Source organism: Mixophyes fleayi, chromosome 7 (assembly GCF_038048845.1).
Source record: "Mixophyes fleayi isolate aMixFle1 chromosome 7, aMixFle1.hap1, whole genome shotgun sequence".
Classification (NCBI taxonomy): Eukaryota; Metazoa; Chordata; class Amphibia; order Anura; family Limnodynastidae; genus Mixophyes; species Mixophyes fleayi.
In genome coordinates, this window is record NC_134408.1 from 107,265,691 (window position 1) to 107,285,807 (window position 20,117).

A 20,117-nucleotide genomic window follows, 5' to 3' on the forward strand; every position below is an offset into this window, starting at 1 on the left:
TTATCCTGCAGATCATTATTGCTAGTATAGTACTGTGACTATCGGTATTTTCCTGTCTGCTGCTGAGTTTTAATAAACCATCTTTTAACGCAGCATAACCTCATTCTTCCAGCCAGTGTATTCCTAACACGTAGTATTCACACCATTCACAAGGCTTCTTTCATATTACATTTTCTTGCATCATGGAATGAAAATGGAAAAATGCTAAAGGGGTTGAATATTTTATAGCCACTGTATACCCTCCTAGTCCCCTGCATTCCAGCAATGACTGTGCTATATGCAGGCTCTGTCTGTCCCTTGGCTCCCAGCAGCAAGAAAATCATTTTGTGGGTGTGCGACATTTGCCTCGTTGGCTTCCTTGCCTCATTATAATGTGCTGTATTTAGTATATACTGATTAAACCCACTTTAATGTGCTGTCACATACAGACCATGAAGCAGAGAAACCAGGGATCTCTAATAAGATGCAGCTCTGCAAACCCACCAGCTACATCTAAACTGTAAGGTGAGAGATGAGATTACTGCAGCCTGCAGACAGGCTATTTATTGACAATATTTCTGAGTAGGTAACTACATATACAATGGGGTGGAGTTGGGGTTAACATCATTCTTCTTAATTAAGGATGGATACATTTGTTAACTAATGCTACTTGCACCAGATCAGTTAATTTGCTTTGTATACTGAAGCATATGTAAGGCAAGGCAAAAAAAGAAAAGGTCAGATTTATACCAATCGGTAAGAAAAAAAAAGGTAGTTGTCAGTCAATATCAGACCGTACCTATAACCAGGGGCTGGCTGGCAGACTTTAGTACGGGGGGAAAGCACATAGCACTGGCCCATAAGAAGCAGCCCATCCTTAAAGGGTGGTTTTCGGTTCAATAGTTAATAGTAAAATAATTCATAATCACATTTAATAAATAGACCTCATTCTCCCCAAACAGTCCCACAATCAATTTATAGCTCCCAAACCACCCCAGAATTAAATTAAAGGTTCAATTACTCCATCTTAAATTCATAGGACCCACTAAATTATATCGCCCCACCATCACCCTACAAATAAAATAGCACCCAATAATTAGCCCCTACCTGCACTCCTCGATTAAATAAATAGCCTACCTCCCACATTATATTAAGACCCCTCCCTCACACACACTACACTCATATACTGGCCCTTCACACACACACAAACACACACACACACACACACACACACACACACTACACTCCTCACACAATACATTCATATACTGGCCCATCACACACACACACACACACACACACACACACACACACACACACACACAATGCATTCATATACTCTCCCCTCACACACACAATACATTCATATACTGCCCCCCCCCCCCCCCAAACACACAAAAAATACATTCATATACTGGCCCCCTCACAGACACAAACAATACATTCATATACTGCCCCCCCCCCCACACACACAATGCATTCATATACCGGCCCCCTCCCACACAGACATAAATTTAGCATACTGACACAAACATTATATTAATATACTACTATCCCCCCCCCCCTTCTGGCACTTACCTGGTTCAATCCGCGCATGCTGTCAGTTTCTTCACACATGGGATGGCACCTGTCACATGGTGTACGCCCCATGTGACACAAATAGAGGCGCGCGCACACATAGTGGAAGGGAGGGAGGGAGGGGGCGAATCGCTAGCATCCGCGGCTAATTAGAGAAGGTGGCTGGTTCCAGGGGAGGGGCGGCCACCAAGTACAGACTATAGGGACCAGGCGGCCCAAAATAATCTTTTTTTGTCTGCCCCACCCCACCCCTGCCTATAACTAGAATAATAAACAAAGAAGTACAATTATTTTGAGATTGTGTGTGGTTGTATGCACTTTCTTTTCAATTTATTCTACAATCATTTTTGTTTAGATAGTGATTTTACTTTTAGATGACTCTTGAAACAGCATATTAATATTTTTTACTAGCTGTTAGTAAACTTGTAGAAAATTGTCAGTAAAAATATTTTCAAAGCTTGGCAACCCATGTGTACAGCAAACAGCAGTGCAACATTATATTTTCTAAACTCAATGTTGCACATTCTAGGCTTTCCATCTGTGCTGCCAGTGGCGGAACTACCATCGGTGCAGCAGGTGCGGTGTAATGGGGCCCATGGAGATAATGGGGCCCGCTGCATGGCGAACTAGCGAGCTGTGGGCCCAGGTTTTCTCCTCCCCGCTTCCCTGCACCAGGGCCCACAGCTCGCTAGTTCTGCCTCTGTCTGCCACATACTATACCACAAAGTATTAGGTACCACCATTTTTAACAAAGTAACCTTAGAATGTCTCACAAAGAAATGTACTGTTTGGAGTATGCACAGCTAAACATACCTACCAACTCTCGGTTGTCCTTCATTAGGACAGTGGGTGCATGCCATGAAGCAGAAGAAGGGGTTGTGGCCATGCGATACTAGAGGTTCATCACGTTGTGGTGTGCCATGCCCCCCAGGAGCGTGCCTATCGCTTCTGATGCGCATTGCTCTAAAAACACAGCTGCACATGCCACAGGTATGTACTGCACTGAGGGGGCACCCGTCAGCGGGGCACATTTCCAAACTGTTCTGAAATTGGAACAAAAGTCCAAAAGTATGACTAGAGATGTTTTGTACATGCCACCAAATGGAAATTCAATTTATAAGGTATATTTGTCCCAATTTAGGTGGAACCACATCTACAGGCTGCTATTAATGATTTATACAAATTTACTAATTCTGCACAGTGTCGAACTGCTATGGCAACCACAGTCACTTGGCTGTAGTGAGCAGAGAGACTTTGGAACACCCCTCTGGCTCTGTCTGCTTTGTGTGCTGTAAAATTACCCCCTGCTTCTCCCCCTCTGCCTTCACTTGACATGCTGAGAGCTTTGAGCCTGTGTGTGACTGGCAGCCATAGTTTGTGCCCTCCAGAGAGGGTTTGAAAAGGTAATAATGATTTGTAGGAGGAGAGCTAAGAAAAATGACTCTCAGATGCATGTTTTAAAGGCTCTTTGCCCCCTAATTCTGCTGAGTTTCCTTTTTGAATACAACTCGGACACAGATTTGTCTCGCTCCTTCTTCTGTAACCTCCCTCACCCCGCTTTTTCTTCCCTCCCGCACATCTTCACTTTTAGCTCATAGATGTCTCTTATGGGTTTTTTTTCACCAAAACAAACTGGACCTGCTAACTATGTTATTTTTATGTCCAATATTCTGTTATCTTTTTGTTATGCTACGGTTGTCTGTTGAAAATAACAAGTTAAACAAAAGATACTTAACTGGCTTTTTAAAAAAAAACAAACAACCTTATGTATGGGGTTGCTACTTTAAAACACACAATTAAATATGTTGATTTTAGATTACATCAGCCAAATATGTATTTATTTATTTATCTATATATGTGTCAGTAATAGGATTATGTATAATGGTTATTATTGGTGCCAAGTTTTTGTTATTCTTCTCCAGGTTACTCCTATTGCACATACAAGCTTCCAAATATGACAACGTGTCTAGGGTGCTGCTACAGCAGCCAGTGCGGGGGATGCATAGTCTAAATTTAAACCAAGTGGGAAGATAAAGCTAAGAATTTCTCAGAAATGCCCAGTAATTCCCAGTGTGGTTTGGGGTTTGCTGAGAAACATTCTCAGGACCTTCAGCCAACTTTGTATTTTAGTTCAACCTTCATAATTATTTTACTCTAATAAGGCATGCCCCTATTCAATGATTCTGTATGAGTGTGTATCATATGCAAACTGTCTGTCCTTTCCAGAGACAGTCTGGGATTGTAAAAACTTGTCTTCGGAAATGTTTGTCCCTGTTTTTCGATATTGAAGAACTGCACAATACAATTCTGCTTCTGCGTGTCCTGCAATGCAGTTCCTCTTTTTCTGAATGTGTACCAACACCGAGGCTTTATAAGAGGAGGAGAGGAGTATTTAAACTGCAAAATATCATGCTATAATCAAAGTCAGTATACATGGCATGATAGGTATTGTAGTTCTCCAAGATCCACTGAGACAGCATCCCTTGTGCTTAGATTCACTGTCTCAGCAGCAAAGTGTTCCTGGAAATTATTTTTAAAATGTTGGCAGCTATGGTGTATTTATTTATTTTTGTATACCAACGTCAGTGTAATATGACCTTACTGACGTCATAGTGCACCTAACAAAATACAAAATGCTGAGAACATCACTTAACGATTAAAGGTCATAGAAACACAGGGAATTATCAATATAAAAATGCATAGTCTCATTTGAAACTAAAATTTCTACTGCAGGTAAACATGGGACATAGTTCCACAATGGCTGTAGAGACACATACCTCCCAATAAACCTGATCCGCAGACCCTGAAAGGGGTGGGGCTTGCAGGAAAGTGGGATAAATAGGGTTTGGTCTGGGCAGATAGGGACAGGGCTAGTTTAGTCCCGCTTTTCTCTGGACAAATGTTGGGAGTTATGCAGTAATGTTGCCTATCTCTGAAGTAAAATATATATTTGCATACATCCCAAATATCCCTAATAAAATAACGGATGCAGAAAAGGACATGGTGTGCATGAAATTGGTGGGAGTTTTGTCCAAAAGTGGACATAATGGGGTGCAGTTTAGGTTGATTGTCGGGAGTTTTGACCCAAAGCGGACATAATGGGGCAGAGTTTGGGTGGATTGGCGGGAGTTTTGTCCTAAAGTGAGCATAATGGGACGGAATTTGGGTGGATCAGGGGCAGGACTCATTTTGCCCCGATTTCTCATGTATGAAGGTTGGGAGTTATGCATTTGCTGTTCTTGGGTCATATTTAGCCTTAGAAAGTAAACCCAGCACTTACACCTGGATGAATACTGTAATAAAACTAGGGGTGCAAATGCATTTTTTTGCATGCAGGGAAAACACTGTCCAGCTTCATTCTTAAACTGTGATTTAGAGTTGAACTACGACACGCCCACCTCCCAATTCTTAATCAGTCCGCACATTTTAGATTTGCATTCCTGCACCTCAACATAGTTTTGTCAAGGTACAAAATTGCACCTTCCCTATAGATATACTCATAACTGTAAATGAAGCCTTGTGCATTGATGTATTATTTTCCTCTAAAGTAAAAGCAGCAAACGGCAGCTCTCATGCTTGAAGTAATCAAGGGGTAATTTAATAAGAGCAATATGCAAACCTTTAGCACATTTAATTTTGCACAATTTGACCACCTTGTCCACGTATAGGTAAACACCCGCCTTCTGCTTATAGGAAGTGCCTTTGTGAAAAAGATGTCAATGATCATTTACAGGACTGCAGCTAAAACAGAACATGCCCGAGAGAGTACAGAAGCCACATCAGTACCTGTCCATTATCACTTTTATACCACCCATTTAATTCACAATTACATTACAACTTACATTTTTCTCTTAAATTAATTAATTAATCAATTCATGAGAGTTAGGCATTATCATATTACATGTGCCACATTTGTACTTTTTCATGTTGTTCTTAATTTGTAGATTTGTACTTAAATATGCTTTTCCCTATAAATAGCACCCGATACAAATGACACCCAATTAAAGGTATAGTCCGTAGTCTGATCACCACTACACCAAGCTGTTTTGGGAGAAAAAGGGATTCTCTGGCCATCTGCTATATGGAATGCACAATGTCTTGAAGCTTGATTAAATATTTCATCCCACAACACAAAATCTTGTTCTTGCATGTGAGTGCAATACAAGGCATAAGCCTCTAGCCAATCCTCTCCTAGTCATGTCTCTGTGGGGCCTATTTATCAAAGGGCCAAGAGCGATAGGTCTCATTATCACATTGTGCAATGGAATCCTCCAACAGATCTCAACCCATGGGATTGGAACACCTGAACCCTCTGTCAGGCAGCTACTACCACAGACTCTTCACTCACAAGCACAGATGGTCCAAAAATCCTCTCTTCTCATTATTACATTGCCAAATACATGAAAGGGACACTGCCGCCGATGTATATATTATTTATTTACTTGCATAATAGATTCGATTGTACAATCCCTTAGATTGTACGCTCCTCTGAGCAGGGCCATCTCTCCTCCTGTTTCCACCACTTCTAACTCTGCTCTCCAGCTACTTAGCCCTCCTCCTCGAGGGTCCTCCACCCCACGTCCACTCTCGCTCCCTCCTCCCCCCTGGGGGTCTCTCTGTCTTCAGCGCCCTCCTTCTTGGGCTCCGTCGTTTGCGGATCCTCCCTCCCCCTTCCCCGCCCTCTCTAGCTGTGCATTGAGCTTACTGAGTTACTGTGCTTACTGTTTACTGTACTGTGCTGTCTCCCATTGTATTGTAATTTGTTTGTCCCTGTACGGCGCTACGGACACCTTGTGGCGCCTTATAAATAAAAATTAATAATATAATAATAAATAATACCTGTTCTGGCAATGCCATCTCAGGAGGTGTTAGAAAATGCTTCGCTCAAAGAATAAATGAATAATATATGTATCAGGTATTAGGTAATATATATTACACCGGCCACCAAGGACTGGGCTTTTTATGGTACAATGGCCACACATACCAGCGTTATAATTACTCTAAGTCGATATGTTTTTGTTTGTTTTTTAATAACTTGTCTGTTCTACAACTGCTCCACACTGTTCTACACAGATTTCTGCAGTTAGCAGCCACATTGTGGTTTGGCAAAATTGTTAGAAATGTTTACATGTATGGCATTATTTCAGATTTAGCAAAAAAATGTATAGAGAAGGTATGGTCACCCACAGTGGGGAGTACAGTAAGGAGCAGAAACAACGAGAGGCACTCATTTGATAAACAAGTTAATATTTGTTTTTTGTTCAGGTATATAAAAAAAAGAACTCTAAACAATAGGGATTTTCCCCCATTAGAAAGACACCCACCTGGGAATTCGACCATTGAGAGTCTCTTCCATGACACCTTTTCTAACCCTGCAATCACAGCTTAAGCAGTGGCAAGGCCCGCCATCCACTGAATAGGGACACAAGTGGAAGAAGCTTTGTGTACGGTTCAAGTCGTCCACACCATTTCACACTGTATTAATAAATTCTGCGGTTGTTTTTATAGAATTGAGTCTATAAATAGAACTGGGAAGATAGCAGTGTCAATTAATTCTGTTCTGTGGTGTGGTTGGGGTATGATAAAGGAGAGTTCAGACAGAACATAAATTATGGGAGAAATTCTTGCTGAACAAGAATGATTGTGAGCACATATAAAGCTAAATTCCACTTAGGAAATGTGCAGAGTTCCTTTCCCGAACACAGAATGTGGTGAATATTTTGTGGAAATGTTTTGAAAATGTTGTTTACCTTTAGTCCCAGGCAATAGACCCCCCTTGTACTTCTACCTTGGAGGAAACACCTCTTTGAGCGGAATTTTTCCTTCAAAAACCACCATTGTAGAGTATCTAGACGTTCTTCTAGAAAATCAAGAACAGGAGGTGAACCAGTTTTTCAGAAAGAGAAAGTTAGAAAAGATAGGAAAAAGGGTCGAGCAGAGAGGAAGCTGGAGAAGCAGAGTGGACCGCTATGTTTTGTACCCTTGACCAAAGACAAAAAGAGAAAGTGTTCTGTGGATCTGATATGTGAATAATTAATGTGTTGTTTACTGTCTGATTTCAGATACCTCTCTTGCTGGACTCAGTCCTGGATGTCTCACTAAATACTGGTAAGCTCTCTGAGAACATTTCCATCGTTATTTCTTTAAATAATGTTTGCATTTGAAGTTGTACATTAGCTAGGCAGTATATCATATGCTTTTTACTCTTTCAGTTATTAAGGAATGGTGCCATTCAAAATTATGGACTAGATTTATTTACCGTGGTTTTTTGTTGTGTGGCAGTTTCAAAATCACCAGTTTTACTGAAGGCCAAAACACAGAGAATTGCTGTTTTACAAAGCGCCACTTTAAAAATCTCCATCCTGATTTTTTTACTTAAAAAAAAATTACAAGCCATCAAAATTATTAATCAGCGGTTTGTAAAAACACTGGAAAACCCCCAGAAAAAAACACTGAAAAAAGACATGGCTGTGAGAGGCCTGTATGAAATAAATAAAATAAAGCCCTATTAAAAAAAATCCCTTCCACCACTTAATAGGCAGCCAGCCAATCAGGAGAGGTCTCTCATAAGTCGCTACAGTATGGAATATATGGGGGGAAATTATTTATTACTATACTAACGGCGCAAATATTTAATAGAAATGGTGTCCAACATTATATTTATTATTTAACAGAAGGGGGCAAACATTAAACTTATTATTAAACAGAGGGGGTACACATTGAATTTATTATTAAACAGAGGGGCCACACATTGAATTTATTATGCAGAAGGCATATTAAAATTCTATTTTCCCTGGTTTCCATCGGCTAGGGAGGAGGCCAATGTTTCTTAGTGTTAACCTGGGCATCCCTAGGTGGTCTGGGATCGATGCCATGTAAGACTACATGCGTTTTTCAGAATTTCAAACTGCCGCATGACCCTCCAAACATACAGGATATAAAATCCTGCGATTTGGAGCACTAGACTGCCTGCTATTTTTTTGTAATTTACCCTTATGATTCCATCTTTTTGACAACAATCTGATACAACTAAATTTTCTATGGCATACATCACACATGTGGTCTTGGTAATTAGTGTGGTTGAAATGACGGCTTATTTAAAAACCTGATTTCCCTGCCAGCCAAATAGGCACCTATTTTCATTTTAATACTTAAATGCATTAAATAAATAGAGTGTGTTAAAAAAAAGGCTAATACAATCTTCCTATGGTCAAGGGAGAGGGTTACATTGACCTGTACTTTCAAATTGCAGCTGTAGAATATAGAAACATATTTATTAGGAAAACAGTTTCAACTCTTCAATTTCCAGAGCACACCAATAATTTTAAACGCTGCTTGTGAAAATATCTAGAAATGTTTTTTTTTGTTACCTTGAATCCTACATAGATTTAAATCTTCTTAAAATGTTTTCCTGTCCCTCTACTAAAGCAGTGCGCTGCATTTCTCATGCTAGTAAATGGTAGAAAACATTGTACTGATATGACTGCAAGATATGATCTCATTACTGCGCTGCCTACTGCTTGTCCTGATGAGAGAGAGGTGGCTGGTGACTGCCAGCTACCATAATAGAGAACTTGTCTCTGTCAGGGAAACTACCGAGATCTTGCTCTTGGGGAGTTCAGCGGTGTATAGAACTTGATTTTGTCAGCTAATTTCCAGAGAAGACTAATACGGTTGTCCATCCTTCATAGATCGCCAGACACAGTCTTAAGATCTTCTGAATGATCCTGTAGGTTCTTTGCTCAGTAATTGCAGTATAGATCATGAGTGATTATTTTCTCTTTTGTTATTACATTACTTAGTTATGCCAGTTATAGTTATTTCAGGCAAATGTCCTTTTTCTGTCTGGCGGTGGTGAAATGAACAGTTTCATGGCCATGTAACTTTTTATAAATAGCGGTAACATTATCACGCTGTGGGAGGGGTCAGTGGGCATTCTTGACGCCGTTTTCTTTTACAATTGAAAGGTCCGATTATACTGATCTGGACATTTAATGATCAGGCAAAGTTACCAGATGTCAAGAGGTATCTTAATGTCTGCTCTATAACCCTGTACAAACACTTATGGGATAATCATCTGACTATATTTCCCATCGTGCACAGGCAAATCAAATATCAGATATTAATCTGACCATTTTAGGGGTCCTATCGGGTAAGATTGGTCAAAACTGTCTGACGAGTTCCTAGCCTGGTCAAATTTTGGTTTCATATTTATAAACAAGACTAGTATCAGCTTTAGTGTTAGACTTGCAGGACCACCACCACCCTATTAACTCATGACATAATATGTACATCACCATCATCATCTTCACCATTTATTTATATAGCGCCACTAATTCCACAGCGCTGTACAGAGAACTCATTCCCATCAGTCCCTGCCCCATTGGAGCTTACAGTCTAAATTCCCTAACACACACAGACAGACCGAGAGAGACTAAGGGCAATTTAATAGCAGCCAATTAACTTACCAGTATGTTTTTGGAGTGTGGGAGGAAACCAGAGCACCCAGAGGAAACCCACGCAAACACGGGGAGAACATACAAACTCCACACAGATAAGGCCATGGTCGGGAATTGAACTCATAACCCCAGTGCTGTGAGACAGAAGTGAGGCTCTTGCAAATAAGGATGTTCCGTTTGCTCGGTGTTGAAAATGAATTAGAATGAAAGTGCTGTTTTTACATTGATGTATTGATGTATTGATTGCATGCATTGGTAGTCTGAAAGAGCCTCAGTGCAGGTGGATATTGTAAATCTAGCCACGACCAGTCAGATGGTCATATCAGTACAGCCAATTATTAGTCTGCTGCACCTGTTCAGTCAGATGAGTCTGTTTAATATTCTCTGGGAGGTAAACCACACATTAAAAAATGATAGTTTAAATATTTTGTTATGTCATCTATCAAAATTAGTTTGAAATAAAAGAAAAAATGTGCTTATTTAGTTGTTTATCTTCCAGTACTTTAAAGCTTGCTTGTTTCTTTACCATTTTCCTACATAGTAAATACATATGTCATCCTATATTGCCACAATAGTTCAAAGGGTCAAATAGGAATGGGTCATTTGCAGTTACTCAGTTCCCATAAGACCTGCAGGTATTCAGAATGTAACGAATAAAAAATAATTTGACTTTTGGAGGTTTTACACAGCCTTAAGTATGAAAAGCTCTGCAGAATATATCTGTATGCATCTGTTAGAGAGCAGCTTAAACAGTCGTGCCCAAGAAGTCGTGGGTATGCTGGCGCTTGGAATACTTTAAGCGCCAGCGTGCCCAGACACTTCATGGAAGCCTGGGCATGCTGATACCTGTAGTGTGGTTTATGACTATTCAGTTTTTATTAAAACCCCACACCACCACCCATGTGTGTGGGAAGAGCCCTAGTGCTTTAAGCATGGGTCTGGGTACACATGGGGGGCGGTCAGCATTTTGTTTAGCTGACCCGATCCATAGCGCTTTACAATGGACTATAACGTAAGACCGTGTCACAAAGAATGAGGGCTTAGTGAGCAAAGCGTGGCATCTTAATCCTGTTATGTGAAGTCAATTGTCACACACTCACTTGGAGATAAATCCTGACTGAGCTCTCCGTTGAGATCACATTCAGTACATGAAAGATGTGAATCTTGCTGAGTAAGTGTTCCAGTTGTGCTCATTATTCATTTCCCTAAACTTTCAAATGGTTATTTTGTCACTTTTGCAGAGTGATATAAATACATTACAGCCAAGAAATGCAAAATAGCAAAACAAAGATTGTTTTAGACAAATATTTAAAGTGTTTAGTTACATATCAATCACACGTACCATGTGCAAGCGTAAAACAGGGTTAATTGCTTGTGACACAATCCCGTAGGAAGCATTAAGTATGTCATAAAACGTAGTGATGTCACCAGTAGGAGGGTGGAACTGTTTCTGTGAATGCCGAGAGATGGGGCGCGGCTCTCATTAATGGAGCATTGCAGACATACAAGTCACCTCAGCTTTTGTATTGTAGGTTCAGTCTGGGTACACCTTGTATTAACCACTCCTTCATTCTGTAAATACTTCTGCCAGACACACCTCAGGGTTCTTCCGATTGAATAACATCGCCTAGAATAAATACCTGCGTGTTCCTTTTGTCTTTGAGATCAAAAACCTGCTGTTGGTAGCAATTTGTAAAGGAGCATTACTTTATGTGCCAGCGTTAGCTGACAGTGAATAATTAAACAGTATTTTACTGTAAAGCTGCTAAGAATTGGACCAGTACAATATATAGAATAGCATAATATATACAATATACAGTATAGTAATAATAGGGAAAGGCCATAAATCCAGCAAAAATGGGTGTGTTTTTCATGGATTTTCTCCCTATTTCACAAGCCCTCCCTGTCCTTGTCCTCCTATAGCTGTATTTTTCATATTTAATTGAAAGTAGAACTGATAGCTCTGGGCCTTAAGTTACACTGTGCAGAGGACTCTTATTATCACTGTCAGCCAATAACGGGGTGGAGGCGGGGGGGGGGGGGGGTACATAGGCAAACTGAGGGGGGTTTCCTAGTGCCTGGAACCCCCCTCCAAGCCTGGGGCACTGTATAATTGAGGTGGACCCTGCCCCCGCTTCACACGGCTCTGCTTGAAAAGGGAGAGCTGTTTGCACCTAACAGAAGTGCATGCAGCATTGCCTGTGTGTATTATAGGGATAGAAAGAGTTGGAGAGCAGCCAAGCACTGCCTAATATTATAGCCACGCCCCCATGCATGCTGGTCACGCCCACTGGTGGCATGGTGTGGAAACCCCCTCTACAAATCCTGCGTTTGACCCTGCGGTATTGCTCAGCTGTCCAGTGAACTATTATTGATAAATTGTGCAGCTGAAGATGTACTATTATTCATAAATTGTGAAACTGCAATGGGAAATCTCCACAACTTCAACTCTTGGTAACTAGACGCCTTAGATCATACCTCACAACATTATTGGTTGTAATTTCCGGAGTGTGCGCATGAGAGGGGGGCCGGTCACACCAGATAGGGGTGCCCCACATTGGGCTCATTCTAGGGCTTCGAAAGAACTAGTCCACCTCCTGGCCCCTTCCTCTACACTAAAAACACTCCTTCAATGCTTTTTGCACCTGCCTGGAAAAACATATCAGTCAATGGGACGTATTTTTCAATTGTCTCCAAATCTGGACAATGTCCTGATAAACAGGACTGTTTTATCAGTCCCCATAAATGGAATACATACATTAACATAATAACATAACTTTGTTCCAGACAACAGTACCATCAACCACAGTTTCGACCAGAAAGGAATTGCAAAGAGAAAGACGTATTGGGGTGAAGCAATTATGACAACCTATTATCTACAAAATTGTTTGCCTAGTAAGGGTAGACGATAAACGCCATATGAACAGTGGAACAGAAAGGAACTTGAACTGCAGCATATGTGAATATTTGGTAAAGTAAAGTAAAGTAAAGTAACAAAGTACAAAGTACTAACAGGCCGCACTGTAGATAGTTTCTGCACCTGGTTTTCTGGCTCTAGAGTTTTGCACAGCCTGGATCAACCAGAACTCTGTCTTTAGGTGTATGCCATGAGCGGGATGATCTACACAACCCATCAGAGCACAGACCAAAGGTTTCTAGAAAACCTAAACCTGTTGATTATTCCTCATATGTTCAGCCCTTTACTAATGTACCTGAGCAGCTCCTCACTTCTGGCTTATGTTTGACCAGTCCCAACCAATAGACCTACCAAATGTCTGGATTAAATGATGGCTATAGGTGTTTGTATACATGTATATATATATTTATATATATATATATATATATATATATATATATATATATATATATATATATAGTTTAATGATTGTGTGTCAGGGTTTGAGCTAAATGATATTAACGTATAATTCGATGTTGATAAATCACACACTGTTTGCTTTGAACCAGTAATTCTGTTTTTAACAAATTGGTTTGAATAGTTAGTTCAAATGTAAAAAAAGGACATTTTGTGGGTTACAAAAAGGTTTTTTTTATAAGAAAATGCGCTCAATTTGTTATATTTTGTATTGTTCAAAAAAGCATTTTAACCATATTTTCTTGCAAGTCCACTTAATAATACTGTGTGCATGAGCAATCTCTCTTTCAGTTTGTAATGGGTTTTAAGTTACCTCAAATGTAAAGAAATAATAATTTAGTATCTAGCACTTTGCTGAATTGTTTAACGTATAAGTAGTAGTAGTACAACTAATATGTAGAAACTCAAATAAAGTATATTCCAGTATAACCACACAAAACCCAAATCCTTAATTTATAAGGATGAAAGAGAGGGTATTAAGTAATTGTGGAAAACTGTCCCTCCTGAGAGCCCTGAAATGAAATAAATGGAAATGTAATATTTGTTTATAGAGGGGTTTCATATGTTTGTGGAAACTGGTTAAATGTTATTTGTGTTAAGAAATATGTTGTTGTTTTTACACAGCTTCCAGGGGGACTGATTGCAATACGCCCCCCCCCCCCCCCCACCTCCTTTCTCTTTCTTTCCTAGGGAGCTTTTAGGTTCTAAGATAGAGTGAGCTAAGGCACAGTAACCGGTTCCATGGCAACTGGAAGGGAGGCAATTTGGATGCCGCACGGTTTACCCTTTCACTGCCTTCTCCCTGTTCCTTTATATTTCTGTTTTATTTCTGAAATAACATATTTAAAACACACTTTCAAATATCTGTATCTTTATCAAAATGAAATAATTTATTCATCTTATTACCATTCTAACTGATTGTAAGGGGTGGGACCATTGTTCTGCCCAATACCTACGTCATCTGTACACTGATGACCACTGTGCTACCCAATCTTATTTTATACCACATTATTGTTAGCTGTGATGACATCTGCTGTTCCGCTGTATAATGTTATTTAATTGTATGATAGGAATATGGGGCATTTTATGAATTTAGTGGGCCTGTGTGCAAGGGAAGTGCTTGGGCCATTCATGCCATAAATGATGAGCTGAAAATGGGGGAGCATATGTGACATATGCAGTCACCACCCTCCTGTGTCACTTATGCAGTCACCACCCTCCTGTGTCACATATTCAGTCACCACCCTCCTGTGTCACATATAGAGTCACCACCCTCCTGTGTCACATATGCAGTAACCACCCTCCTGTGTCACATATGCAGTCACCACCCTTCTGTGTCACATATGCAGTCACCACCCTCCTGTGTCACTTATGCAGTCACCACCCTCCTGTGTCACATATGCAGTCACCACCCTCCTGTGTCACATATGCAGTCACCACCCTCCTGTGTCACATATGCAGTCACCACCCTCCTGTGTCACATATGCAGTCACCACCCTTCTGTGTCCTATATGCAGTCACCACCCTCCTGTGTCACATATAGAGTCACCACCCTCCTGTGTCACATATAGAGTCACCACCCTTCTGTGTCCTATATGCAGTCACCACCCTTCTGTGTCACATATGCAGTCACCACCCTCCTGTGTCACATATGCAGTCACCACCCTTCTGTGTCCTATATGCAGTCACCACCCTCCTGTGTCACATACGCAGTCACCACCCTCCTGTGTCACATATGCAGTCACCACCCTTCTGTGTCACATATGCAGTCACCACCCTCCTGTGTCACATATGCAGTCACCACCCTTCTGTGTCACATATGCAGTCACCACCCTTCTGTGTCACATATGCAGTCACCACCCTCCTGTGTCACATATGCAGTCACCACCTTTCTGTGTCACATATGCAGTCACCACCCTCCTGTGTCACATATGCAGTCACCACCCTCCTGTGTCACATATGCAGTCACCACCCTTCTGTGTCACATATGCAGTCACCACCCTTCTGTGTCACATATGCAGTCACCATCTTCCCGTGTCACATATGCAGTCACCACCCTCCTGTGTCACATATGCAGTCACCACCCTTCTGTGTCACATATGCAGTCACCACCCTCCTGTGTCACATATGCAGTCACCACCCTCCTGTGTCACATATGCAGTCACCACCCTTCTGTGTCACATATGCAGTCACCACCCTCCTGTGTCACATATGCAGTCACCACCCTTCTGTGTCACATATGCAGTCACCACCCTTCTGTGTCACATATGCAGTCACCACCCTCCTGTGTCACATATGCAGTCACCACCTTTCTGTGTCACATATGCAGTCACCACCCTCCTGTGTCACATATGCAGTCACCACCCTCCTGTGTCACATATGCAGTCACCACCCTTCTGTGTCACATATGCAGTCACCACCCTTCTGTGTCACATATGCAGTCACCATCTTCCCGTGTCACATATGCAGTCACCACCCTCCTGTGTCACATATGCAGTCACCACCCTCCTGTGTCACATACGCAGTTACCACCCTTCTGTGTCACATATGCAGTCACCACCCTTCTGTGTCCTATATGCAGTCACCACCCTTCTGTGTCACATATGCGGTCACCACCCTTCTGTGTCACATATGCAGTCACCATCTTCCCGTGTCACATATGCAGTCACCACCCTCCTGTGTCACATATGCAGTCACCACCCTTCTGTGTCACATATGCAGTCACCATCTTCCCGTGTCACATATGCAGTCACCACCCTCCTGTGTCACATATGCAGTCACCACCCTCCTGTGTCACATATGCAGTCACCACCCTTCTGTGTCCTATATGCAGTCACCACCCTCCTGTGTCACATACGCAGTTACCACCCTTCTGTGTCACATATGCAGTCACCACCCTTCTGTGTCCTATATGCAGTCACCACCCTCCTGTGTCACATATGCAGTCACCACCCTTCTGTGTCCTATATGCAGTCACCACCCTCCTGTGTCACATATGCAGTCACCACCCTTCTGTGTCACATATGCAGTCACCACCCTCCTTTGTCACTTATGCAGTCACCACCCTTCTGTGTCACATATGCAGTCACCACCCTTCTGTGTCCTATATGCAGTCACCACCCTCCTGTGTCACATATGCAGTCACCACCCTTCTGTGTCCTATATGCAGTCACCACCCTCCTGTGTCACATATGCAGTCACCATCCTCCTGTGTCACATATGCAGTCACCACCCTTCTGTGTCCTATATGCAGTCACCACCCTCCTGTGTCACATATGCAGTCACCACCCTTCTGTGTCACATATGCAGTCACCACCCTTCTGTGTCCTATATGCAGTCACCACCCTTCTGTGTCACATATGCAGTCACCATCCTCCTGTGTCACATATGCAGTCACCACCCTTCTGTGTCCTATATGCAGTCACCACCCTCCTGTGTCACATATGCAGTCACCACCCTTCTGTGTCACATATGCAGTCACCACCCTCCTGTGTCACATATGCAGTCACCACCCTTCTGTGTCCTATATGCAGTCACCACCCTTCTGTGTCACATATGCAGTCACCACCCTCCTGTGTCACATATGCAGTCACCACCCTTCTGTGTCCTATATGCAGTCACCACCCTTCTGTGTCACATATGCAGTCACCACCCTTCTGTGTCACATATGCAGTCACCACCCTCCCGTGTCACATATGCAGTCACCACCCTCCTGTGTCACATATGCAGTCACCACCCTTCTGTGTCACATATGCGGTCACCACCCTCCTGTGTCACATATGCGGTCACCACCCTCCTGTGTCACATATGCAGTCACCACCCTCCTGTGTCACATATGCAGTCACCACCCTCCTGTGTCACATATGCAGTCACCACCCTTCTGTGTCACATATGCGGTCACCACCCTCCTGTGTCACATATGCAGTCACCACCCTCCTGTGTCACATATGCAGTCACCACCCTCCTGTGTCACATATAGAGTCACCACCCTCCTGTGTCACATATGCAGTCACCACCCTTCTGTGTCACATATGCAGTCACCACCCTCCTGTGTCACATATGCAGTCACCACCCTTCTGTGTCCTATATGCAGTCACCACCCTTCTGTGTCACATATGCAGTCACCACCCTTCTGTGTCACATATGCAGTCACCACCCTTCTGTGTCACATATGCAGTCACCACCCTTCTGTGTCACATATGCAGTCACCACCCTCCTGTGTCACATATGCAGTCACCATCTTCCCGTGTCACATATGCAGTCACCACCCTCCTGTGTCACATATGCAGTCACCACCCTTCTGTGTCCTATATGCAGTCACCACCCTCCTGTGTCACATACGCAGTTACCACCCTTCTGTGTCACATATGCAGTCACCACCCTTCTGTGTCACATATGCAGTCACCACCCTTCTGTGTCCTATATGCAGTCACCACCCTCCTGTGTCACATATGCAGTCACCACCCTTCTGTGTCACATATGCAGTCACCACCCTCCTTTGTCCTATATGCAGTCACCACCCTCCTGTGTCACATATGCAGTCACCATCCTCCTGTGTCACATATGCAGTCACCACCCTCCTGTGTCCTATATGCAGTCACCACCCTCCTGTGTCACATATGCAGTCACCACCCTTCTGTGTCACATATGCAGTCACCACCCTCCTGTGTCACATATGCAGTCACCACCCTTCTGTGTCCTATATGCAGTCACCACCCTCCTGTGTCACATATGCAGTCACCACCCTTCTGTGTCCCATATGCAGTCACCACCCTCCTGTGTCACATATGCAGTCACCACCCTCCTGTGTCACATATGCAGTCACCACCCTTCTGTGTCCTATATGCAGTCACCACCCTTCTGTGTCACATATGCAGTCACCACCCTCCTGTGTCACATATGCAGTCACCACCCTTCTGTGTCCTATATGCAGTCACCACCCTTCTGTGTCACATATGCAGTCACCACCCTCCTGTGTCACATATGCAGTCACCACCCTCCTGTGTCACATATGCAGTCACCACCCTTCTGTGTCCTATATGCAGTCACCACCCTCCTGTGTCACATATGCAGTCACCACCCTTCTGTGTCACATATGCAGTCACCACCCTCCTGTGTCACATACGCAGTCACCACCCTCCTGTGTCACATATGCAGTCACCACCCTTCTGTGTCACATATGCAGTCACCACCCTCCTGTGTCACATATGCAGTCACCACCCTTCTGTGTCCTATATGCAGTCACCACCCTCCTGTGTCACATACGCAGTCACCACCCTCCTGTGTCACATATGCAGTCACCACCCTCCTGTGTCACATATGCAGTCACCACCCTTCTGTGTCACATATGCAGTCACCACCCTTCTGTGTCCTATATGCAGTCACCACCCTCCTGTGTCACATATGCAGTCACCACCCTCCTGTGTCACATATGCAGTCACCACCCTTCTGTGTCACATATGCAGTCACCACCCTTCTGTGTCACATATAGAGTCACCACCCTCCTGTGTCCTATATGCAGTCACCACCCTCCTGTGTCACATATGCAGTCACCACCCTCCTGTGTCACATATGCAGTCACCACCCTCCTGTGTCACATATGCAGTCACCACCCTCCTGTGTCACATATGCAGTTACCACCCTTCTGTGTCACTAATGCAGTCACCACCCTTCTGTGTCCTATATGCAGTCACCACCCTTCTGTGTCACATATGCAGTCACCACCCTTCTGTGTCACATATGCAGTCACCACCCTTCTGTGTCACATATGCAGTCACCACCCTCCTGTGTCACATATGCAGTCACCACCCTTCTGTGTCCTATATGCAGTCACCACCCTCCTGTGTCACATACGCAGTCACCACCCTCCTGTGTCACATATGCAGTCACCACCCTCCTGTGTCACATATGCAGTCACCACCCTTCTGTGTCCTATATGCAGTCACCACCCTCCTGTGTCACATACGCAGTCACCACCCTCCTGTGTCACATATGCAGTCACCACCCTCCTGTGTCACATATGCAGTCACCACCCTTCTGTGTCACATATGCAGTCACCACCCTTCTGTGTCCTATATGCAGTCACCACCCTCCTGTGTCACATATGCAGTCACCACCCTCCTGTGTCACATATGCAGTCACCACCCTTCTGTGTCACATATGCAGTCACCACCCTTCTGTGTCACATATAGAGTCACCACCCTCCTGTGTCCTATATGCAGTCACCACCCTCCTGTGTCACATATGCAGTCACCACCCTCCTGTGTCACATATGCAGTTACCACCCTTCTGTGTCACATATGCAGTCACCACCCTTCTGTGTCCTATATGCAGTCACCACCCTCCTGTGTCACATATGCAGTCACCACCCTTCTGTGTCACATATAGTCCCCCACTGACCCTAGCCCCTCCCCCACAGATCCTGTCTTGCTGCAGTGTCCAGTGTGTGAGGGTTCTGATCCTCACAGCAGCTTCCAACTCAGATTTACAGAGTATCGGTGACACTGATGACGTCACCGGGCTCTGCACAGACTATCAACATCGTGGAGCAAAAGTGTGCTGTGTACCACTATGACTCAATTGGACATCACTGCAGGGTAAGAGCCAGTACAGACGGAATGTCCAGGAGACTCACAAATTTTGGGGAGTCCTCCAGGCAGAGTAGGCCACCCTCCCAGATCCAGCAATTATGACACGATTCACATTGAACTTTGTCATCAAGGCACTAT

The 20,117-nt window shown here is 43.3% G+C and overlaps 1 protein-coding gene across 7 annotated transcripts in view; it reads left to right on the forward strand.

Moving 5' to 3' along the window:
* MAP2 (microtubule associated protein 2) overlaps positions 1-20,117 on the forward strand; it is a 181,128-nt gene that overhangs the window by 26,351 nt on the left and 134,660 nt on the right. For all 7 annotated transcript variants that reach the window (XM_075180271.1, XM_075180263.1, XM_075180265.1 and 4 more), the window contains exon 2: positions 7,620-7,665. The gene's annotated coding sequence lies outside the window, so the exon portion shown is untranslated. The remainder of the gene's footprint in view (positions 1-7,619; positions 7,666-20,117) is intronic.